Raw genomic sequence first — 25,496 nt, forward strand, 5'->3', positions numbered from 1 at the left:
GCAGCCTGTCCTGGAAGGAGTAACCCCGTGGCACAGTGACCCACACTGCAAAATTTGGAGGGGGCTGTGCCCCAGGGGATGGACTCCGGTTGGAGAAGTTCCTGGAGAAGTCTCCGGTGGGAGGGACAGCAGGATGCAGCAGGGGAACGACTCCTGTCCCTGGGCAGAGGGAGAAGCCACGGGGGATGAACTGAGCACGGCCCCATTCCCTGTCTCCTGCACTGCCGGGGGAGGAGGTGCAGCTGGAAGGAGGGAGGCGTGGGGAAAGCTGCATTCAAGGCTCTTCATTGACTTCTCATGATCCTGTTCTTGTCGGAACCCAGAATGTCCCTTGGACACTCTTGGATATTCCGGGCACAGGTCTGAAGCATTTGAGACCCTGGCATGCAGCTGGAAACCCCTGTGGCTTTGAATCTGACCCATGGAACAATTTACCAACCTTGCAGGAAGAACAAGAAATCACACAAGTTTAGATATTATAGTAGAAGTAGTCACAAAGTGAAAGGCAGAACTTCTGACTGCTGTACAGGGGGATTTTAGGCCTTGTACAGAGGGGTCTGAGTTTTGTACATGGGGGTCAGAAGTTCTAAGATGAAGGGACTTGGGCGTGCCCTGTCCTCCTTCTTTCTCCTTCCTAACCTCCATGTTCATGGTGATGTTGGCACTCACAGATTGGTTTAGAGTAGAAAGTCACCATTCAATATAGGTGATAGGCATTGGGGTAAAACCACAAACATTTAACACGTCATGGATGATATAAAAGATGGCACCAGCCCCCTGGGAGTCAGTGTGTGCCTTTGTCTGACCTGCTGAAAGGACCGCAGCAGTTCAGGAAGAAAATCTTTTAGATAACACACAATAAACTACCTTGAGACCGGAGGACTGAAGACTACTGACTCTTTCTTTGAAGGCACAGGCTGGAGGAGAGACTTTTCCATCTTTCAGGGCCGCCCCAATCTGGGGGTGAGCCCTGACACACAGTTTGTAACCAAGAGTCAGGTGCAGCCGAGAAGGCTCCAAGCGCCTCCTTCCAGGCTGACTCTGCAGATGCCGAGGCTGCTCTGGGCTCTGCCAAGGCTCTGCTGGGGCTCAGCTCTGGGCGAGGCTGGGCCCGCTCTCCCCTCACATTGCTCCGGGCAGCTGAGTCACACAGGGAGAAGGAAGGGACACGCCAAGGGAGTTGAGGTTTAAGAGAGTTTTTATTCAAAAAACTGCCATGCAAAACAGGCTGTCATGAGAACCGTAACAAACAGGCTGTGCTAACTACCACAACTAACTAGCACTACTAACTACCATAACTAACTGGCACTGCTAACTACCATAACTAACTAGCGGACCTAACTAACTACTGTGACTAGAAGCTGTCCTCCAGTGCTTCATCTCCTCCTCTGCTGCCTCAGTTGCTTTGCTGCGGTGATCAGAGGGGTCAGGCTGGAGAGAGGCTTGGCTGATGATAAAAATGGGTGCTGCCCAAAGGAGAAAAAAGAAAGAAATGAACCGTTACTTTCCAGAGTCAACTTCCTCACAGGCTCTGTTGCAACAGGACAAAGGGAAATGGTCTGAAACTCAGGAGAGGGAAGCAGGCTCAGATGAGATCTGAGGCAGAATTTTTTTAGCAGGAGAGTGGAGGAGCACTGACAGAAGGTGCCCAGAGATGTGGGAGGTGCCTCCTCCCTGGGAACATCCAAGCTCAGGTCAGGCAGGGCTCTGAGCCACCTGAGCTGCTTGAAGGTGGCCCTGCTCGCTGTGGGGCCCCAGGTGCAGATGACCTCGAAAGGCCCCTGCCAAGCCAAACCAGGCGAGGATTCTGCTTGCTTTGCGTGTGGAAAGCAGCGAGACCGGAGACCATCGGAGGGGGCCCCACAAGAAAACCCCTCCCTGGCGCTGCTGCTTCCCCTGCAGCCGCTTGGCATTCACCTGCAGCAGCTCCTGGGCAGACCAGCGCCGCTCCTCGTCCGGCTCCAGGCTGCACTCGAGGAAGTCCCGCAGCAGAGCCGACAGGCGCCTGGGCTCCTGCAGCTGCGGGGTCCCGTTCTGCCGGATCAGAGCGCGAGCCTGCAGGAAAAGCAAACTCAACGCTCTGCCAGCTTCCTTCCCACCCACAAGTGCTCACATCGACCCCGGCTTCCCAGCCCTAGCTCCAGGGGCACTTTCCTCCCTGGCAGAGAGGCTGCTCACAGCTCATTTTTCTATGCCAACCAAAAAACCCAAACCCTGGTGCTGCCGCAGCCATTGTAAAGAGCTGGTGCACTTGCTTCACATTTTCAGGTCATCCTCACAGCCAGAAGAGCTGCAACAACGTAAATCCCAAAGCAGATTGTGTCTGGAGACTGCAGAATATGTGTCGGTGTTGAGGCTCCAGTCCTCTGGGAATTCCCTTCCCCATGTGCAGAAACCTCCAGCTGCTGCTCCCAGTGCAGGGTCACCCTGTGCTCACAGGCCTCTGCAACCACGGGAGAATTGGCCTCTTACCATGGCCCTCGTTTCCTTGAAGTAAGGAGGTTCTCCTTCCACCATCTCGATGGTCACAATTCCAAAGGACCAGATGTCCACCTTGGGGCCGTAAGGAGAACTGGTGACAACTTCTGGGGCCATCCAGTGAGCAGTGCCCACCATGGAGCTGCGCTGGTCCTGCTCAGGGCTGAGCTGAGCGCTGAGGCCAAAATCAGCTGAGGACAGAAGCAAACACTGTCAAAGGCAGCTGGAATGAGGAAACCAAGCACAAAGACTCCCCGCTCTCCGTCTGAGAATGCAGCAGTGAAGTCAGCTGGAAAAGTCCTCAGGGCTGTAGCCAAGGAAAGATGGAACTGAACTGGACCCTTAAAGAAACCCTCAGCTTTCGTGCAGTCGCTTTTACTGATTCCCTTGGAGCTTCAGATCCCAACTCCTGCCCCTCTGGGAGGGCCATTGCCAGAGCAAAGGCACCCCTGACAGCCTGCTCCTCTCCTGAGCTCTCTGCAGGGGCAGCCGCTCTCAGCTGGCAGCAGGGGCCGGGCAGTGCCCCCAGCAGCCCTTGTGGGGCTCTGGCCGTCACTGGGAAGCAGCCCCACAGCCACACCCCGGGAGCGCCGTGCCTGGCCAGGAACACCCACCCAGCTTGACAGAGCCGTCCATTCCCAGAAGGATGTTGGAGCTCTTCAGATCTCTGTGGATCACCCGGTTCGAATGGAGGAAATGCAGGCTCTGCCGACACTGGGAGAGAACAAGAAACACGAGGGTAAAAACCAATGGCCGGAATATATCACACAAGAAAGGACAGTTTAGAATTCTGCCAGCAGCGACTTTGCTGTGACAGGCCAGGAGTGCAGTGCAGACAAGCTCCAGGCAAACGGTTCAAGGCAAAGCTGAGAACAGCACATCAAATCCAAAACAGACAGAGAGTGCCACAACAGCAGGAAAGAGAACAAGAACAGAGGAGAAGTGCAGTGCTGCTGGCAGGCCGTTCACTGCAGGGGCTCTTTCTTCTCCAGCTCATGAAAACAACAGAGAAACAAAGCCCTGAGCATGGAGCCACTCCTGCTCTCACGCCCTGCTGGGAAGGACCATCGTGTCCAAGGCATGGCAGTCACAGGCAGGATCCCTCACCTCCCGACTGACAGCTGCCATCTCTCCTTCAGCCATGCGTGTCTGTCTGACAACGTCCTGCAAAGTTCCTCCATCCATGTATTCCATCACCAGCTAGAGATCTCCGTCGACAAGAAAGCTGGAAGAGGAAAACAATGGCATGGAGACCAATGTGCAGTGCTCAGTTCCCCCATGGAAAAGCCTGGAGTGGAGTTTTGTTGCCAGGTCACTTGTCAATGAGGACAGAATGCGATGGAGAGACATTCCTGCCAGGCTGCACAGCCCTTGGGATCTGCACAGTCTAAAGGAGGAGACCCCTGTGAGAAAGGAGAGGGCTGAGATGTCAAGCAGGTGAAAAATGCAGTTTAGCAAAGGCCCAGATCAATGTGGAACCACAACACTGGCCCCCAGCTGGTTCAGCTTCTGAACTCATCAGTTCCACCCTTCCCTGCAGAACAAGGCAACACAGCTCCCAGAGTTATCCAGGGGAGGAGGCCGGGCAGCTCTTGGGACAAAAGGGGTCAGAAAACCTTTCAGAAAGTCCCTTCAGAAACAGGCAGGGCCAGTGACAAATGGGCAAACGAGGCATTTCTGGGAACAAGAACCTGGTCTTCCTGGCATCTGCAGCAATGGAAAAGGGCTGGGAAGAAGAAGCCAAGGGAAATAATTTCTGCTGTGGTTTACCAGCACTTGTTGTAAGACACAGAAAACAGGGTCAACTTGAAGGGAAAACCAAACCAAAGGAACAAAAGCAAACGAAGGGAGCGAACTGCCAGGCTGTTGTTTTGGGAAGGTAAGGCTGGGTCAGGCATTTTCAAATCAGGCTACAGACTACGGATGGCAGGAAAGGTTAAGGCAGGGCCCGGGCACGGGATAAGGCCTGAAGCACTCACCTGTCCAAAAAGCTGACAATGTTGGGGTTCTTCTTGTCCTTCAGGAGCAGGAGCTCATTCACAGCTCGTTCCCTGTTCTGCCCTCTCAGACTCATTTTCTTTATGGCCACCTGAAGGGACATTGCAGATCTTTAACTGGAGGAGTCTGTGGCAGGAGGCCGCAGCAAACACGGAGCGAGTCTTTTTGGAGCGACGGAGCCCGGCTGTGCCAAACTGCCTTGGGATGGGACACCAGAGCTCAGCAAGTGCCATTCCCACAGCCCATTGCTCTGCTCGCTGGGGGCTGCTTACAGGACACATGGCCAGAGACATTTGGCCTTGCAAGCCCTGCAGAAATGGCCCCTCAGCTGTCAGCCTCCAAGCTCTAACCACATTCTCTGCACCTACAGTCTTCTCAAATGGCCTCAACATTCATTATTAATCAAACACACTTTGCAAGCAGGAGGTAATTCTGGTTCTGTGCAAACAGAGCAAAACAGCCGGGAACCCTTAAGCAGTTCTATGGAATTGGGTCATGATTTCAGATGCAACTGCTCTGGTTGGGATGGCACAACAAAGAAAACACACACATCCATTGCCCTGCTTGCATTCCTTTGGGCACTTCAGAAGGACCAAGTCTGTCCCAGCTGTGCTCTGCAGGCTGACACGGCTCTGCCTGCAGAGGAGCAGCCTGTGCAGGAAAGCTCTGCTGGCCCCCAAAGCTGCAGCCACAGCTCCCAGCAGAGGGGAGAGCCCTGGAGAGCTGCCAGACGTGCTGGGCGTGTTGACACTGACCTCTCCTCCAGTGGCCCTGTCGAGTCCTTTAGAAACGGTTCCGAAAGCCCTGGAGACAAAACAGCAGAGAAGAAAGAAGCAGCGCTTTAGGCCCTGGCAGTGAAAGCCAGCCCAGACAGGAGATCTCTGCTGCCTGCAGCGTTCACAAACACCTGGGGGCATCGACCCTTCCAACAACAGCGCAGCAGCCACCAGAATGATGATGATGATGATGCCCCACTCATGGCAATGATGACAGCAGATGAGAATGATGATGACGATGATGACAATGACGATGAAGGTGACAGAGAATGATGATGATGATGATGCACCACTCATGGCAATAATGACAGCAGATGAGAACGATGATGATGATGGCAATGATGGCGATGAAGACGCCGTGTGGGTCTCCTCACCATGGTCTCCCCCAAGAGCACCTCAAGCAGCTGCGTGAGCACAAAGCCATCGCACAGGTCCAAGTAGAGGTCCCCGACGCGGCAGGCGGCGCGTGCCGGGTGGGAGTTCACCCACTTGGTGAAGGTCTTCTTCTGCACCGCGTCCCGCTCCTCTGAAGGGACATAGAGGTCACCACAAATCCACCCCAAATTCCACCCCAGAACCACCTTGAGACCCCAAATCCACCCTGAGACCCCCATGGGACTCAGGAGCCTCCAGGTGAACGTTCACCCACTTGGTGAAGGTCTTCTCCTTCACCATGTCCTGCTCGTCCAGGGGACATCGAGGTCACCCCAAATCCACCCTGAGACCCCCATGGGACTCAGGAGCCTTCTGGTGGACGTTCACCCACTTGGTAAAGGTCTTCTCCTTCACCATGTCCTGCTCGTCTGGGGGACATCGAGGTCACCCCAAATTTTGGGGGCTTTTTGGGGGGTTTTAGGGTTTTCTGGGGAGAGTTGAGAAGATTTTTGGGGTTTTTTAGGGGTTTTTGGGTGGTTGAGGAGTTTTTTTAGGGTTTTTTTTTTGAGGTTTTTGGGGTTTTTTGGGGGATTTGAGAAGTTTGTTTTGGGGTTTTTTGTTTTTTTTTTATTTTCTAAGGGTGGAAATTGCAAATTTTTTGGGGAATATTTTGATATTTTGGGTTTTTTGGGGGGGGAATCTGCGAATTTTGGGGGGAATATTCGGATTTTTTGGGGGTGATCCAGCATTTTTTGGGCTTTGTTTTTTTTTTTTTTTGGTGGGGGGAGGAAATCTGGGAATTTTTTGGGGAATATTTGGATTTTTTGGGGTTATTTTTGGGGGGAGGAATCTGCGAATTTTTTGGGGGATATTTTGATTTTTTTGGGGGGAATCTGCAAATTTTTTGGGGAATATTTTGTTTTTTTGGGTTTTTTTGGGGGGGAAATCTGTGAATCTTTGGGGAATATTTGGATTTTTTTTTTTTTTTTTCCACCCACCAACCAAGGTCTTGATCCAGGAGCACTCGAAGATTTTGGGGTCCCCCCAGGCTCGGGGCTCCGGGGGGGGTCCCAGGGGCCGTTGTTGTTGTTGGGGGGAGGGGCGACCTCCACGTTGTCCAGCTCGGCCACCATGGGGGGGGTCCCCAAAATTGGGGAGGGGTCCCAGAACGAGCTCAGGGGGGGCCTGGAAGAGATTTTTTGGGGGGGGGGTTGAGATTTTTGGGGGGTAGAGACCCCCCGAGTTGGTTTAGGGGAGCTGGGAGCTCCCAAAATTCAATGAGAACCCCCCCGAGACCCCCAAAATCCCCCCCAAAACCCCCCAAAATCCATTCCAGACCACCCTGAGACCCCCAAAATCCCCCCAAGAAGGCCCTAAAATTCTCTGAAACCGCAAAATCCATCGAGACCCCACACTGAGATCCCCAAAATCGCTCGAGACCCCCCAAAATTCACTGACACCCCCAAAATCCCTCCTGAGACCGCCCAAAATTCTCTGAGACCCCAAAATCCATTGAGAGCCCGTCCAAGACCCACAAAATCCCCCCCAAAACCCCCCAAAATTCTCTGAGACCCCAAAATTCATGGAGAGCCCCACCCTGAGACCCCCAAAATGCATTCAGGACCCTCCCAAGACCCCCAAAATCCCTCCTGAGACCCCCCCAAAATTCTCTGAGACCCCAAAATCCATTGAGAGACCCCCAAAGATCCCCAAAATCCTCCCCCGCAACCCACAAAATCCCTCCTAAGACCACGCCAAAATTCTCTGAGACCCTAAAATCCATGGAGAGCCCCACCCTGAGATCCCCAAAACCCCCCCGAGACCCCCCAAAATTCTCTGAGACCCCAAAATCCATTGAGAGACCCCCAAAGATCCCCAAAATCCTCCCCCGCAGCCCCCCAAAATCCCTCCTAAGACCACCCCAAAATTCTCTGAGACCCCAAAATCCATCAAGACCCCCACCCCGAGGTCCCCAAAATTCTCTGAGACCCCAAAATCCATTGAGAGCCCCGCCCTGAGACCCCCAAAATCCATCCTGAGCACCCCCAAAGAGCCCCTCCAAGACCCCAAAATCCCTCCTGAGACCCCCCAAAATTCTCTGAGACCCCAAAATCCATTGAGAGACCCCCAAGATCCCCAAAATCCTCCCCCGCAACCCCCCAAAATCCCTCCTAAGACCACCCCAAAATTCTCTGAGACCCCAAAATCCATCAAGACCCCCACCCCGATGTCCCCAAAATTCTCTGAGACCCCAAAATTCATGGAGAGCCCCACCCTGAGACCCACAAAATCCCACCTGGGACCCCCCAAGACCCCCAAAATTCAATGAGACCCCTCCCCAAAATTCTCTGCGAATCCCAAAATCCATTGAGACCCCCCTGAGACCCCCAAAAATCCTCCTGAGATCCCCAAAAATTCCCTGAGGCCACCAAAATCCATTCAAGACCCCCTGAAAATTATCCGAGACTCCAAAATCCCCCCAGGACCCCCCCTAAACTCCCCTAAAATTCCCCCAAACCCCCCCGGACACCTCAAGACCTCCAGGACCTCCCTAAAGTCCCCGAAGACCCCCAAAACCCTCCCAGACCTTCCAAGACCCCCAAGGACCCCCAAAACCCCCCAAAATCCCCTAAAATTCCCCCAAAATCCCCTAAAATTTCCCCCAAAATTCCCCCAATCCTCCCAAAATTCCCCCCAAATCCCCTAAAATATCCCCCAAAATTCCCCCAAATCCTCCAAAATGCCCCCAAATCCCCTAAAATCCCCTAAAATTCCCCCAAAATCCCCCAAATTTCCTAAAATTCCCCCAATCCTCCCAAATTTCCCCCAAATCCCCTAAAATTCCCCTCAAATCCCCCAAAATGTCCCCAAAATGTCCTCCAAAACCCCTAAAATCCCCCCAAAATCCCCTAAAATTCCCCCCAAATTCCCCAAAATGCCCTCAAATCCCCTAAAATTCCACCAAAATTCCCCAAAATCCCCTAAAATTCCACCAAAACTCCCCCATTCCTCCCAAAATTCCCCCCAAATTCCCCCCCCCCCCCCCCCCCCCAGCACCGGGACAAGCCTCGCCCCATAATTCCACAAAAAAACCACATTCCCAAATCATTCCCGAAACGGGATGGGCATTGGGCAGCGCTATCTCGGAATTCCCGTTATCCCAGAATTTCTGTTATCCTGGAATTCCTGTTATCCCAAATTTTCCATTATCCTGGAATTTATGTTATCCCAAATTTTTCATTATCCTGGAATTTATGATATCCCAAATTTCCCATTATCCCAAAATCCCCATTATCCTGAAATTTCTGTTATCCCAGAATTTCTGTTATCCCGGAATTCCCGTTATCCCAAATTTCCCGTTATCCTGGAATTTATGTTATCCCGGAATTCCTGTTATCCCAAAATTCACATTATCCTGGAATTCCTGTTATCCCAGTTTTTGTCACTGTTATCCCAAAATTCCCCTTATCCCAAAATTCCCATTATCCTGGAGTTTATGTTATCCCAGTTTTTGTCACTGTTATCCCAAAATACCCATTATCCCAAAATTCCCATTATCCTGGAATTTCTGTTATCCCAAAATTCCCATTATCCCAAAATTCCCATTATCCTGGAATTTATGTTATCCCAGTTTTTGTCACTGTTATCCCAAATTTCCCATTATCCCGGAATTTATGTTATCCTGGAATTCCTGTTATCCCAAAATTCACATTATCCTGGAATTCCTGTTATCCCACTTTTTGTCACTGTTATCCCAAAATACCCATTGTCCCAAAATTCCCATTATCCTGGAATTTCTGTTATCCCGGAATTCCTGTTATCCCAAAATTCACATTATCCTGGAATTCCTGTTATCCCACTTTTTGTCACTGTTATCCCAAAATACCCATTGTCCCAAAATTCCCATTATCCTGGAATTTCTGTTATCCCAAAATTCCCATTATCCTGGAATTTCTGTTATCCCACTTTTTGTCACTGCTATCACAAAATTCCCCTTATCCCAAAATTCCCATTATCCTGGAATTTATGTTATCCCAGTTTTTGTCACTGTTATCCCAAAATTCCCCTTATCCCAAAATTCCCATTATCCCGGAATTTATGTTATCCAAAAATTCCCATTATCCCGGAATTCCTGTTATCCCAGTTTTTCTCACTGTTATCCCAAAATTCCCATTATCCCGGAATTCCCGGTATTCCAACATTCCCAATTTTCCCATTATCCCCGTGATCCCAGTTACCCTGGTTTGTGTCCCCACTATCCCAAAATTCCCAACGGTATTCCTGTTATGCCAGAATTCCCATTATTCTGATATTCCCAATTTTCCCATTATCCCCAAATTCCCATTATCCCAGTACTCCCATCATCCCAGTTCCCCCTTATCCCAGTTCCCCATTATCCCTCTCTCCCAGTTATCCCAGTACTCCCATTATCCCAGTTCCCCATTATCCCACTCTCCCAGTTATCCCAGTACTCTCATTATCCCAGTTATCCCAGTTATCCCAGTCCCACATTATCCCTCTCTCCCAGTTATCCCAGTACTCCCATTATCCCAGTTATCCCAGTTATCCCAGTCCCACATTATCCCTCTCTCCCAGTTATCCCAGTACTCCCATTATCCCAGATCCCCATTATCCCGGTTATCCCAGTTCCCCTAACCCACTCTCCCATTTATCCCAGTACTCCCATTATCCCAGTTCCCCATTATCCCAGTTCCCCCCATTATCCCAATTCCCCATTATCCCAGTTCCCCATTATCCCAGTTCCCCCCATTATCCCAGTTCCCCATTATCCCAGTTCCCCCCATTATCCCAGTTCCCCATTATCCCAGTTATCCCAGTTCCCCCAATTATCCCAGTTCCCCATTATCCCACTCTCCCAGTTATCCCAGTTTCTCCCCCATTATCCCAGTTCCCCCCATTATCCCAATTCCCCATTATCCCAGTTCCCCATTATCCCAGTTCCCCCCATTATTCCAGTACTCCCATTATCCCAGTTCCCCATTATCCCAGTTCCCCCCATTATCCCAATTCCCCATTGTCCCAGTTCCCCAGTTATCCCACTTCCCCCTATTATCCCAGTTCCCCATTATCTCAGTTCCCCCCATTATCCCAGTTCCCCATTATCCCAGTTATCCCAGTTCCCCCAATTATCCCAGTTCCCCATTATCCCACTCTCCCAGTTATCCCAGTTTCTCCCCCATTATCCCAGTTCCCCATTATCCCACTCTCCCAGTTACCCCAGTTTCTCCCCCATTTTCCCAGTTTCCCCATTATCCCGTGCTCCCCAGTTATCCCAGTTCCCCATGATGCCTGAGAGACTGGAGAGATTATATGGAACTGGGATAAAACAGGGAATGGGATCAAATAGGGACGGGGATCCTATGGAATGGGATAAACTGGACTGGGATAAACTGGACTGGGATTATATGGAACTGGGATAAAACAGGGAATGGGATCAAATATGGACTGGAATCCTATGGACTGGGATAAACTGGAGTGGGATTATATGGAACTGGGATAAAACAGGGAATGGGATCGAATAGGGCCTGGGACCCTATGGACTGGGATAAACTGGACTGGGATAGCCCAGACTGGGATCCTATGGACCTGAATCCTATGGACTGGGATAACCTGGACTGGGATTATATGGAACTGGGATCCTATGGACTGGGATAAACTGGACTGGGACTATATGGAACTGGGATAAAACAGGGAATGGGATCGAATAGGGCCTGTGACCCTATGGACTGGGATAAACTGGACTGGGATAGCCCAGACTGGGATCCTATGAACTGGGATAATCTGGACTGGGATAGCCCGGACTGGGATCCTATGGACCTGAATCCTATGGACTGGGATAAACTGGACTGGGATTATATGGAACTGGGATCCTATGGACTGGGATAAAACATGGACTGGGACCCTGTGGAATGCGATCCTATGGAGTGGGACCACCCAGACTGGGATAACATGGACTGGGATCCTACAGACTGGGACTGCACAGAGTGGGACTGCACAGACTGGGACCACATGGATCAGGACCATAGAGACTGGGATAAACAGGACTGGGATGATATGGAATGGGATCCTACAGACACGGAGCATACAAATCCCAGTACAAACTGGGATCGCATGGAAGAGGAGGGGTGAAGAAGGAGAGCGAGTAGGGCTGGAAACAGGAGAAGGAGATGGGAAAAGGGAGGGGGAAGAGGAGGAGGAGGAGGGATGGAAGGGGAGGGATGAAGGAGGACAGGGAGGAGAGGATAGCACACAGGAGGAGGAGGTGCGATGGAAGAGGAGAGATGAAGGAGGAGAAGGCGAGGGGGGGTTAGGGAGAAGGAGAAGGGGGGAAGGAAGAGGAGAATCAGGCGGGGTTAGGGAAGAGGAGGAGTGGGGGAGAAGAGGAGGGAGGGAAGGGCAGGGATGAAGGAGGAGAAGGAGGGGGGCTTAGGGAGGAAGAAAAGGGGGGAAGGAAGAGGAGGGGCGGGAGGAAGAGGAAGAGGAGGGACAAAGGCGGATCAAGGACAGCAGGAGGAAACACGCGGTCGAGCCCTCCCTGAATTCGTAGCCCCCAGCTGTGGGATCATCCCGCAGGTGAGCGGGGAGGGGGAGCTCGGCCCAGATATCCTGGGGGGTGCCTGGGTCGGGTTGTTTTGGGGGGATGTTTGGAGAATGAAGAACTGCAAAGCCGAGCGGAAAAGGCCCCTTGGGGGGACACTGGGGGTCCCGGTGGCGGCTGCCGGCAGAGGCAGCCTGGAGGAGCAGAGCCCTGTGTCCCCCAGGAGCCCAAAGTGGGGAGCCCAGCGAGGGGGGAGCGCCGCCATCGGCGGGACCCTCAAGAGCCTGGAGAGGGGCAGGGGGGACTCCTTGGAGCCCCTGCAGCCCCAAGCAGAGAGGAAGGGGAGAAGGGAGCCCGGGAGTCCAAAAAGCCCCGGCAGCCCTAAATGGGGAGAGCCAAGAGGGGGGAGCTTTTGGGATTGCTGGGACTCCCAACAGCCTGGGGAGGGCAGGCAGCGAGGAGAAGGGGGACCCCCAATCCAAGCGTGACCCCCAGCAGCTGGGACAGGGGGGAGCCCCAAACAGCAAAGGGGAGGGAGCAGGGATGGGGAACTCCTGGGAGGCTTTTTCAGGGCTGAATCTTGGTGTTTGGGAGGTTTTTATGGAGCCCAGGTGGCCAGGGACTTCTAGAGATGGACTCGGGCAGAGGGACCTTCAGACTCAAGGTGCTCATCCCTTGTTTTCCCCAGACCAGGATTTCCCATTCCCAGCCCCTGGGAGGCGGCAAGGAAGAGGAAGATCCTGTCCTTGTCCTTGCTCCCCCAGAGCAGGAGCTGAGGATGGAGAGCAGGGAGGACAAATCCCTGCAGCAGAACCTCGTGGAAGAGGCTGATTTGAGCGGCTCCACGACGCAGGAACCCAGCGGGAAGGAAAAGCCCTGGAGATGCCGCACGAGGACAGGCTGCAAACGCAGATTGCGGGGATCTGAGGAGGAAAGACCCACCCTGGGCCAGGGAGGCAGCCGGACATCGAGCCAGAGCTCGGAGCTGGTGGTCCATGAGCAGCTCCATGATGGGGAGAAGCCCCACACGTGCTCAGAGTGTGGGAAGAACTTCAGGAGGAGCTCACACCTGATCAGGCACCAGAGGATCCACAGTGGGGAGAGGCCCTACGAGTGTAGGGAGTGTGGGAAGAGCTTCAGGCGGAGCTCCCACCTGATGAAGCACCAGAGGATCCACACTAGGGAGAGGCCCTATGAGTGTGGGGAGTGTGGGAAGAGCTTCAGACAGAGCTCCAGCCTGATCAAGCACCAGAGGATCCACACTGGGGAGAGGCCCTACGAGTGTGGGGAGTGTGGGAAGAGCTTCAGCCAGAGCTCCACCCTGAACGTGCACCAGAGGATCCACACTGGGGAGAGGCCCTACGAGTGTTCCAAGTGTGGGAAGAGGTTTCAGACCAGCTCCCATCTCCTCACGCACTATCTGGTTCACACAGAGGAGAGGCCCTTCTGCTGCCCTGACTGCGGGAAGGGATTCAGGCAGAAGTCCCACCTCATCAGACACCAGCGCATCCACACCGGGGAGGGGCCCTACGAGTGTCCCCAGCGTGGGAAGAGCTTCCCCAGCAGCTCTACCTTGACCAAACACCAACAGAGCCACCGGTAATGGAAGCGCTGCGAGTGCCCCAATGTGAGAAGAGCTAAACTCCATCCCCCACTGGAGGACCCACATTGGGCACAGCCCTGGTGACCCACATTCCCTGTGATCCACATTGGGAACACACCCGGCTGCTTCTCCTTTCCTATTGACCTTAATTTTTTTCTCTTCTCAATTTAACTGCACTCCAAAAGCCAAGAGGCATCGATCTTTCCCCTCAAAACCACTCACATGCCACTGAAAACCACTGAATTTTAACCCATAAAGGCTCAATCCCACCTCAATTTGCTTGTTCCCACCTCAAAAATCTCAATCCCACCCAAAACTCACTCGATTCCACAACCTCCAGAGTGAGATGGGGTTGGGAGGAGATTAGGAGAAGTGGGATCCCAGTTTGGAGCGGTGACATGGGGACTGTGTGGGGATGGGTGGCTGGGATGTATTTGATAGCAAATAAAACTTTCAGACTTACTGATTTCTTTGCCGTTCATTTTCAGTCCGTGGCAGTTCTGTCTGCAGAGCGCCGCCTCACAGAGTGTCCCCTCACAGTTCCCGCCCTTGGCCTGGCCCCGCCCCTTTCCCCTCACAGTTCCCGCCCTTGGCCTGGCCCCGCCCCTTTCCCCTCACGGTTCCCGCCCTTTCCCCGCCCCTTTCCCCTCACAGTTCCCGCCCTTTCCCCGCCCCTTTCCCCTCACGGTTCCCGCCCTTTCCCCGCCCCTTTCCCCTCACGGTTCGGCCTTCGGGAACAGGGGAGGAGGAGGAGGGAGGGAGGAAGAGGCGCAGCGGCAGCCGGGAGCGGCCGGAGGAGAGGAGAGAAGGAATCGCGGGGCCCTGGCGCTGCCAGAAGTCGCCGCAGCCCCAGGAGCATTGCCCCCCATCCCGCAGGTGCCCGGGAGGGGAAGCTCGGCCCAAATATCCCGGGGGGTGCCTGGGTTGGGGTTTTTTGGGGGGGATGTTTGGAGCTGGCAGGGCTCCAAAGCCGAGCCGCAGCTGGCCCTCGGGGGACATCGGGGGGTCCCCGGGAGGTGTTTTTGGGTGGTCCCGGGGCCGGCAGTGGCTTCTCCCAGTACGAGCCCAGTTCGTTACAGTATGAGCCTGGTAACTTTCTCTCACTCCCTGCAGGATTCCAGTCTCTCCCAGTTTGATCCCAGCTTATCCCGACCTGTCCCGGCTCCATACCCGCTACTTCCGCGGGCTGCCAGGGCTGCGGGAACGGGGCACCGAGGGTGTCGCTGCTCCTGTTAAAGGAGGAGGAGGGAGGGAAGGGCAGGGCAGCGATGAAGGACGAGGAAGAGGTGTAGCTGGAAGGAGGGAGGCGTGGGGAAAGCTGCATTCAAGGCTCTTCACTGACTTCTCATTGTCCTGCTCGGAGCTTTTGGAGTTTTGTGCCAGAAATCTCTCCCCTCCCCCACTCCCCCACAGGGCTCTGGGGCGGTTTTCCCTTTTTGGGGGAAATCAAAGCGATGCGCTGATGCTCCGAATTAGGGGGCAGGAGAAGGGAGGCTGCTGGGCTTCCCGCAGAGCCGGAGCCAGCGAAGGCGAAGGCGCGGGGCCGGAAAAGCCGTGTCGGGAGGTGCGGAGCAGTTTGTTGGTGCTGCAGATCGATGCCGGCCCGGGCCCGGGCCCGTTCCAGGGCTGTTCCTCATCTCCGGCTTTGCCCTCCCACAGCCCGGGGGGCCCTGAGAGCGCGGGGCGAGGCTGTGCCGTGTGCAGAGCCCGCCCCTCGCTGCCATTGGCCGCTGCTGCCGTCAGTCGCGGTTCTGGCGCGCTGATTGGTGAGAGCGGGGCGAAGCACGGCCCCGCTGGCGGCCTGAGGGCGGCCCTGGCTCGGCAGCGGCGCCATTGGCGGAGCGTCTGTGCGGGCCCGGGAGCGGCGGCAGCGGCCGGAGCGCGGGGAGGCGGCATTGGCGGAGCTCGGAGGCGGCCCCGGCGCAGGTGGGAGCCGCGCCGGGTTCTGCGGGGGCTCGGGGCTCGCTGCGGGCGGAGGGGGCGGCAGGGGGCTCCGGCGGCTTGGCGGTGCCGTGTCCGGCCCGTGCCGGCCCTGGGCTGAGGGCGCTGCGGGAGCGGCTGCCCGCGGTCTCCTTCCCGCCGCTGCCTGGGCAGGAGCCGCTGCCGGAGCAGCGCTGGCTCGTCCCGGTTGCTGTGGCTGGGACAGAGGTGGCTGCCCCGTGGCCGGGCCCGTGCGGGGAAATTCCCGTCGCCGGAGGTTTCTGTGGCCAGAGGAGACCGAGGAGTCCTGTCAAAGTGACTCGATTGCTGAGCAGAGGGAGAGGCCGTGGGGCATTTGCCATGCGCTCTCTGCCCTTGTTGTAGCACGCAGCCTCCTTTGGATGCTTATTTTCCCGGCCGCATCTCCCTCTGCCTTTGCCCACTGGCTGAGGGACTTGGAAGGTTCAGACTTCCCGATCCGCCTGGGCACAGGGATGATCCCCCCTTATTTTAGTGAAGTTTTCACAACATTCTCCATTTGCTGTTTCCCTTTGCAGCTTCACCCATTTCTGTTGCAGAGTCAGAGATCCTCACCATGGGCTCTGCCTTCAGCTGTGCAGATTCCATCTGTGCAGGCGGGCAGAGCTTGGGGTGAGGGGCAGAGGGAATCAGCCCAATTCCTGCCCCAGGCAAGAAGAGCCAGGTCCATTGTCCCCACTTTGCCCCAGCAGTGTTAATTTGCATTTCTAAAGCTCCTCTGCTGGCTGCCTGGAATGCAGCTTCTCTTGCAGAGCAGCCTCCAGCGGCCTCTCCTGTGCCCCCTCAGAACCTGCTGCTTTTTTAATTTTTTCTTTCAAATCATCTATTTACTGTTTATGAGTGAAAGGGTCACCTTTAAATCTCTTCTGGTTTTCCAAATTGCAGCCTAAAGGTGAACGTCGAAAAACCCAGACCAAAACTTTGCCACCACTAAGAGCCATGCACAAACATCCACAAAAAAATTCCAAGGCAATTAAGTTTTTTCTACTTCTCCTCGGAGTAAAAACTCATTCTCTCATCCCTGACCAAAACCTAATTGGCAATATAGAAGTAGGATTATTACAAAAAATACTCTACTGCTATAAACTTTGCACTGAAAGTGCAGGAAAAAGAAAAACTCCACTAATATATTTAGTGTTAGAGTCAAGGCATTCCTTGATTCTGGCCAGTGCTATAAGTGAAAAATGATCCAGCCAAATTAAAAAAATAAAAATAATTTATTTTAGCAATAGAGATCTAACTTAGCCAGCCACAGGGAAAAGGACAGTGCCCAGCCCGGGATCGGCGCTGGGTGCAAGACACAGAAATCAGCCTCAGCAGAGGTTTCACTCTATGCCCCCACACCACCATCCTGGTACAAGCGATTTTTTATAGGGAAAATTTTGCCTGAGGCCAGGACTTCGGCATTCAGTCTTTTGTTTCATTTAAAGTCCCATAAGTTGATGAGATTTCTTTCTCGGCGACAATGTAGAGAAATTCAAAGTCTGGTGTAGTGGAAGCTCTTGATGAAATTTACAGGAACAGAGTATTTACATGTATCGGCCCGGGGGGATGATCCTGATGTCCATCTCGGGTCGTTCGCGCGATGATCAGCGCCTGGGTGTCTCCATATCGCTTCAGATAAGGCCCATCTCCTGCGAGCCACATCTCCTTGCTTGTAAATGGTTTCAACACACACTTAGATTTGCCGGAGAAGGGGGGGGGGGGCTTCTAATGCCAAGAGGCACATCCTAACAACTATTTAACATTATATATATATGAAGCAAGAAAATGGCGCGAATTATACCTGTTACATATAACACCAGGATGTGCAACAGAAATCATTCCATCCCCACATAGCCCGGGTGTGCAGAGAAAATCGTTCCATGACACGTGGGTTTAACTGGATTTTTCCCATACTTGATACAGTCTGAACCAATCTAAATCCATTGGTCTAATGTTCTACAGTTTCAAGTTGTGCAGTTTTTAGTATTTGGGTTCCTGTTGGACCCGGATTTCTTGGCTTCTGCTGTTCTTTAGGTCGGAACTGCTGGATTTCCTTCTCAGCCTTTTCCAGAGCAGGTGTCTCCAGCTCTGCCGGGGGCAGTGTCTGGGGTAGGTGTTGGTTGGTGTTTGCTGCTGGGCGTTATCTTTGTGGGAATCTTTTGGGCCATTCCCAGAGTGTTGAGATGTTAAACTCATCTCCATTGAGTGGTGGAACATCCCTTAAAAAAACCTTTACTATTTCTTTCCCCGAGGCCAAGGCAAACCAAGGCTGAGTAGAGAAATAAAATGTAAGAAATGTTCAAGTCTATGACCTGGTGTATTTTCCATCAGTGCAATCCCAGGCAGCGCAGTGTGTGAGTGTGACTGAGACCCAGAGTGGAATTGTGCCGTTGTCTTCGCCAGCAGCTGTGGCAGTGCAGGCCCAGAAAGCACTGAAGCTGCAGCAGTGGCAGCAAGGATTGGCCCCGGTGGCTGGAGCTGCCAAAGGAGGGTGCCCAGGCAGAGGATTTGAGCAGAGGATGTGTGGACAGGCCCAGGGGCTTGCCCCGCTGTGGAGCCCTGGCTGCTGCTGCGCTGCCTTCAGTGCAGGCTCCGTGGGGGCCTCCCATGCTCCTGCTGCAGGCGGGAAGTGCAAATCTCCGGGGCTTCAGAGCCCTGGAGCCCAGGCTGAGGGGTCCCCCGTGCTCAGCTGTGCTGGGGGCTGTTTCTGGCCTCAGGGACACTTGGCATGGGCCACGCCACTTGGCCACCAGTGGTGCTGCTTTGGCCTCCTTAGGCAGGGCCCGATGTCCTGCTTGGATGTTGGGAACAGCAAAGTGCCAAGGCAGGCTCTGTGCCAGCCCAGCTTCCTGTGGCAGAGATTTCACAAGAGACAGGACTCTGGCCACAGACTGCTTTAAATGTACATCCCTTATCCCCACCCTGCACGGGGTGGAGAATTACCAGGGTAAGGAATTCCCAAGATCAATTGCAAGGGAGAGAATTGAATATCTGCCCTGGGTCTGGCTCTTCTTCTTGCCAAAGCCAACGGCAAAAGCCGTACCCATGGCATCTTGGTTTACAGCCCTGACTCCTTCCCAGGGGCTGTTTGGGTGGGCTCTCCCCTGGCCAGGAGGGCAATGCCTCTGCCAGGTGCTTGTGGCCGACCCCGTCCCCTGGGTGCCGGGGCCCCCTTGGGCCCTGGGGTTGATCCCTGAAGGGCTGTAGGAGCTGTGCCATGGCCTTTGCCTTCAGCTTGGCCTTTTGCTCATCCCTTCTTGCATTCAGCTGCTGTGCCTTTGTGCCCAAGTGCTCCAGGGCCTTCTTCTGCCACTCCTGCAGCCGAGCTCACTGCCTGTGGGTGCTCATCCTCTGAGAGCTGCTGAGCTTTGTGCAAAGTCTTTCCTTTCTCCAGCGACCCAAAGCAAATGCTTAATAGAAAATCCTGATCCTTCCATGTACAATCTGCATTTCCCAGACGTTGCTTTGTTTTCCTCCTTGTGCTCAGGGTCCCCTCCCCAGCCCGTATCCCAGAGCCGGTCCCTGTCCTGCCGCAGTGTCCAAAGGCGGCCCCCCCGGCGGGCAGGGCCGGCAGCTCCACGGGGCCGGGCAGCGGCCGGGGCGTCCCGCAGGCTCCTGGGGGCCGGGGGCCACTGCCGGCCCTGCCCGGGGCTGGTGGGGTCAGGCAGCGCCCGGCGCTGAGCCCCGGCTGCCCCACAGCCCCGGCCCGGCCCCGCAGCTCCACACCGGCCCCCAGCCCGTGCTCCTGGTCCCACACCTCTGCGCCCGGTGCTGCCGCTGCCCACCACAGAGAAACCCCCTGACATCCTGACCTCCTTCTTTTCCTCTCCGGGAAACCCAGGATGGAAAGGATCTGGATCAGCTGGCAAATTCTGAGTATAGGACAGTGCTGAAATACATCCCAGTCCTCTGTATTTTTCTCTTCTTCCTCTTTTCCACCATCCTTTTCCTTATCTCATACATTACTCCTGCTGCTTCTTGCCTTCACCACATTGCTGCCCACTGCCCTTCACCCGATCCCTTCCCAGCACACCAACACCATCCATCCCCTGTTGTCCAAATCCCTTCTCCTCTTCCCTTATTGTCCCCCTGGGTGTCCATGTCCTTAATTACCTCTGGGGGAATGTGCAAACTACCTCAACATTCTCCCAAGGGACCCTTCAGAGACATTTTGGGATCATCATCCCTTTGGCCAGGACCCCTGCCTGGCTTTCCCTTTTCTCCCCTCCCTGGGTGCCCTGCCATGTTCACTCCCCGAAGATCCCAGTGCACTCACTGCTGAGATTTTCAGTGCTCTCTCCCTGCTGACTCTTCACAGACCCCCCTGATGTGTCCCTCGTCTGTCTCCTGGTCACTCCCGGGTCCCCAATCGATCCCCGGTGCCGCCGCCAGCCAAGGGAGCCGATCACCCAAAGTGGGTGAGGCACCTCCAGCTGCACTCCCTGCTCGCAGCCCAGGACGGTGGAAGGAATTCCGGATGAGCCCCAGGGTGTGCGGGAAAATTGACATCAGCAGAGGTTTCTGTCCACAAAGCAGACAGAGGAGTCCTGTAAAAGTAATTTCATTCCTAGAAATGGGAGAGGCCATGGCACATTCCCCATGGGATCTCTGCAGTTGTTGGAGGACACAGCCTCCTTTTCATCCCAATTCTCCTGGCCACATCTCCCTCTCCCTTTCCCCACTGGCTGAAGTACTTGAGAGGTGCAGACTTCCCAATCCAGCTGCTACATACCCCCTTCATATGCACCCCACTATTGTATAGCAGGCGATATTCACGGCTCTGTCAAGTCTTTGTTGTTCTTCGGGAAGTTCATGAATTGAGCAGGACCTTGGCTGAGCAGCAGTCTGTGTCATCAATTGATAACATTTCCTGAAACCGATGGCTTCTCCTGTCACTTCCTTATGTACAGGTCCCTGGCCGTATCTCGGAGCAGATTCACAGCATCTGTTTGTAAAGACACTTTCCTCTTGTTCCTTTCATGGGGGTCCCCCGTTTTCGGGACATCCCCCCTGGAGCAGGGTGTCCCCTCTTTGCTGCAGCCCCAGCCCTCAGGCAGAGCTCAGCCAATCAGAGCGCAGGGCGCTGATGACTCACCAGTTGCCAGGCAGACTCGCAGCTCCCAGCGTTCCCCACCTGGACCCCACCTGCGCCCCCCCCTCGGCCCCATCGCCCCCGCGAGGGGAATTTGGGGAGGTGGGAGTGGGGCAGCGCCAAGGCCGGGCCCCCCCGCGCTGTCCTGGCGGGAGCGGCTGCAGTGGGGACCGAGTGCGGGCGGAAGCGGCCGAGAGCCCAGCGCTGCCCCAGCCTGACCTGCCCCAGCTCCATCCCTGCCCCTGCGCTGGGATGCTGTGGGTTTAGGGGGAAGAGGGAGCCGGCAGTGGGTGCTGGGCCTGGGGGCAGGAGGAGAAGGAAGGAGAAGCAGGGTTGAGGAACAAAATGGTCAAAGGATGGACGTGGCAGGAGAAGGTGGGATTGTGCAGGAGAAGGAGGAATAGCAGGAGGAAGAGGAGTATGAGGAAGAGCAGAGTCACAGGAGGAGGAGGAGCAGAAACAGGAAGCAGCACAAGGTTCCACCCCTCCCTGTATCTACAACCTCCCCCCAGCCCCAGGAGCGCTGCTCCCCCCACATGCAGCAGGTGACTGTGGAGGGGGATCCAGGATTTTCACGGGGTGAATCTTGGTGTTTCTGAGCTTGCTTGGGCTAAATGTTGGTGCTTTGGTTTTATGTGGCAGCTGAATCTTTATCTTTTGGAGGAGGTTTTTGCTGAGTTTTGATGTTTGGGGAGGTTTTTGATCTGTGTCTTGAAGTTTGCAGGATTTCTGGGGTGAATCTTGGTGTTTTGGAGGTTCTTACAGACGCAAGATTCCCAATGACTTCCTGCGATGAAGTGTGGCAAGGAGGAACCTCCAGTCCAAAATGCTCTCCTCTTGTTTTTTCCCCAAACCAGGATTTTTCATTCCCGTACCGTGGCTGGATGGAGGAGGAGGAAAAGCCCCGGAGATCCTGCAGGAGGAGGGGCTGCAAACCCAGCCCAGAGAGCTGCAGGGAGGAAAGAGCTCCCCTGAGCCAGGAAGGCGGCTGGAGATCCAGCCGGAGCACGGAGCTTGTGGAGAAGCCTCATGGCAGGGAGAAGCCTCACAAGTGCTTGGAATGTGGGCAGGGCTTCAGCTTCAGCTCCAAGCTGATCGAGCACCAGAGGATCCACACTGGGGAACGGCCCTATGAGTGTGGGGTGTGTGGGAAGGGTTTCAGCCGGAGCTCCACCCTGATCCAGCACCAGAGGATCCACACTGGGGAACGGCCCTACAAGTGTGGGCAGTGTGGGCAGGGTTTCAGATGGAGCGCCAACCTGATCCAGCACCAGGTGATCCACACCGGGGAACGGCTGTACGAGTGCTTGGAATGTGGGAAGATATTTGGGTGGAGCTCTGCCCTGAGAAGACACCAGCGCATCCACACTGGGGAGAGGCCCTACGAGTGTGGGGAGTGTGGGAAGAGCTTCAGAAGAAGCTCGGCCCTGATCCAGCACCAGGTGATCCACACTGGGGAACGGCCCTACACCTGCTTGCAATGTGGGAAGAGCTTTGGGCGGAGCTCCAAACTGAGAACACACCAGTGCATCCACACTGGGGAGAGGCCCTACGAGTGTCCCCAGTGTGGGAAGAGGTTTCACACCAGCTCCAATCTCCTCACACATGAGCGGATTCACACAGATGAGAGGCCCTTCCGCTGCCCCGACTGCGGGAAGGGCTTCAAGCAAAACTCCCACCTCACCATGCACCGGCGCGTCCACAGTGGGGAGAGGCCCTACGAGTGTGGGGAGTGTGGGAAGAGCTTCTCACAGAGCTCAAACTTGACCAGACACCAACGGTGGCACCAGTAAGGGAAGCCCTGGGAGTGCCTCGAGTGAGGGAAGAGCTTGGAGTGAGGGAAGAGAGTGAGGGGAGGGCTTTGTGTGCTGCTCCAGCTCCATCCCCCATGGGAGGTTCCAGGCTGGATGATCCCCAGTGACCCCCGTTGAGCAGAGCCCTGGTGCCTCCGAAGGGGGAATAAAACAGAGAGGAAAACAATGGAGCTGATAAAGGGGCCGATATCTGAGGCCTGACTGAGCAGAAACTGTGGGAGACACAGACACAGTTTAAGTCTCCCTGGGCAAGAAGTGACCAAGCAACCTGTTGTGAGACTTTGTGATAAGATAATGTTCCCAGGTGCCGTGATGTCATGAAGAATGTGTAACCAATGGGAAATTGTTAGCAAACATCGAGCCCTATCTGAGCACCACACAAGTAAAACCCTGTATAAACACCTGGTACCCTCAATGAAATGGGCTTCTGATCTAAACTCGGCTGTCCCCGTCTCTCCATCGTGGATAAGCCCTGTTGTGGGTGATCCCCGTTGGGTGGGGGGAAGGTGTTGGAGGGATTTCTTTCCCTTCTGCTTGTGCTGCTGTGTTTGGTTGGTAATAAATTCCCTCCGTGTGCCCAGGCTGGGTCAGTTGTCCCCGTGCCGGGGGCAGAGTGACAGCAGGGCTGGGGGGACACATGACCCCCCCAAAATCAGCACTGGGACGGAGGCCACAGGGAGGGGCTGTGGCTGCTCGCGGCTCAGGAGCTCTGTGTGCAGAGAAGAGGGGGTGACACCGGGCTGGGGGCCCCGGGGAAGGAGCACACACGCTCTGGATTGAGGGGGGACACGGCCCCCGGGACCCCCCTGGCCTTCTTGCCCAGGTAGAAGCCGAGCCTCAGCGCGAGGAAGATGAAGCCCAACTCGGAGTCCCTCATCCCCATTGGCTTCTTGCTGAAGGCGGCATCCGGCGACATCTCTGGGGGTCTGCAGGGGTCAGGGCCCCCCAAAACCTCTCATAAACACCCCAAGCCCCTCCAAGTACCCTCCCAGTCACCCCCAGGCCACCCAGGACCTCCTGAAACCTTCCCAAGATCCCTTCCCAACCTCCCCAGCACCCTCCAAAACCTCTCCCATTCCCCTCAGGATTCCACCACCCCCTTCCAGTTGTCCCTACAGCCCCAGGACCCCCAAACCCTCTCCCAGTCCCTTCCCAGCCCCACCAGGACTCACCCAGACCCCTCCCTGTCCCTTCCCAGCACAACCAATCTCATCCCAACCTCTGCTTTTCCATCCCCAATCTCCTTCCAGTTCCTCCAAGCTCACTCCAATCCCTCCCAGTCACACCCAGCGCCCCCAAACTCCCTCCCAGTGTCCACCAGGACCCCTGGAACCCCATCCCACCCTCCCCAGCATCCTTCAAACCCCTTCTCAGCCCTTCCACAACCCTGAGCCCCTATCCCAGTTGAATCCAGAGTATCTCCAACTCCCTCCCAGTTGCTCCCAGTACACCCCAATCCCCCTCCCAGCCCCCCCAGTGCCTCTCCCACTGTCCCTGGCGCTGTGGGAGCCGGGACGTGCCCCAGTGCCGGCTCAGGGGGTGCTCCAGGCTGACGTGCTCCACCTGGCAGCTGCAGGTGACCCCGCACTGGGAGTGGAGGGTTTCCAGCAGCACTAGGAGCTGGTGACTCCAGTCCCCATTGGGGGACCACGTCGGTGGCCACCACATGCCTCAAGAGCTCCTGCTGGCCCTGGAACCACCTCAGCTGGATGTGGGCAGGCTAGAAATCCATCACGGAGCAGAGCAGGTGGCCAGGGCTGGGTTGGGAGCTCGAGGGTACCAGCGAGATGGACACAGTGGGATGGGCCCTGGGAGAGTTTGGGGACACACTGGGGTCAGCTGGGGGGAACTGGGAGAGGTGGGAGAGGGCTGGTGTGGCATTGAGAGGGACTGGGAATGAAATTGGATAGGGTAGGGGAAGGCTGGGACAGAGGGGTGGTCTGGGTTTGGGCTGAAAAGGACTTGGATTGGACTGGGAGGGACTGGGAGAGAGGGTGGAGGTCTGGGAGTGGAGTTAGAGGGACTGGGATAGACTCGGAATGGAATGGCTGTGGGCTGAGAGGAACTGGGAGGGACTCTGGGGACCCTGGGAGGGACTGTGAGGTCCCTGGGAGACACTGGGATGGACTGGGAGAGGCACCGGAGTCCCTTGGGGTGAAGGGGGCAGGAGGCACAAGGAGGGCTGGGGGCTCTGGGGCGATTCCCAGGTCTCAGGTGTCTGGCAGTAGAGGTGACCCCAAAAATGCAAAAATCCTTGCTTTCCAGCAGCCAAAGAAGTCGGAATGCATAGGGTTGGCTTCTCAAGGTCGTTTATTTTCTCTTATCTGTTGTTGGGATCTGTGATTTTTAGATGATCCCAAGATGGTAAAGTCTCTGTCTTTCAGCCCTGTTGCCAAAGAAGGAGTCGTAATTCGTCTGTGCTGGTTTTCAAGGGTGTTTATTTCTTCTTATCTAAAATATTTTCTCTCTGACCTGCAGCAGGTCTGTCTCGCAGGACAGTGTGCGGGGCTCTGCCCCTCAGTGGGATGTTACAAACATTATGTACCAAAAACTACTATGTGTTTTATTTACAATAACATGCCAATATCTATCACCCATGTTGAACAGTGTGTCCCCAGCCTAAACCAATAGAAAAATGCCAACACCACAGTGAAACGTGGAGGGTATGAAGAAGAAGAAGAAAAAGGACAAGGCACACCCAGTTTCCTCCATCTTGCCTCCTTTGAACCCCTTACCTAGAATCCTAAAATTCTACTTTTGCACCCATGCCACACTAATTACTACTTATATCAAGCAGTCAGAGCTTGTAATTCATCCTGTAAGATTGAAAACTCTTTTCCATGGATAGAGATCAGAG

At 54.9% G+C, this 25,496-nt stretch overlaps 2 pseudogenes; one reads left to right on the plus strand and one right to left on the minus strand.

Moving 5' to 3' along the window:
- LOC137467764 (zinc finger protein 436-like) overlaps nt 1–25,496 on the minus strand; it is a 42,526-nt pseudogene that overhangs the window by 12,447 nt on the left and 4,583 nt on the right.
- Nucleotides 5,491–22,645, plus strand: LOC137467741 (zinc finger protein 135-like; annotated as a pseudogene).

The sequence above is a fragment of the Anomalospiza imberbis genome, unplaced genomic scaffold (genome assembly GCF_031753505.1).
Source record: "Anomalospiza imberbis isolate Cuckoo-Finch-1a 21T00152 unplaced genomic scaffold, ASM3175350v1 scaffold_78, whole genome shotgun sequence".
Classification (NCBI taxonomy): domain Eukaryota; kingdom Metazoa; phylum Chordata; class Aves; order Passeriformes; family Viduidae; genus Anomalospiza; species Anomalospiza imberbis.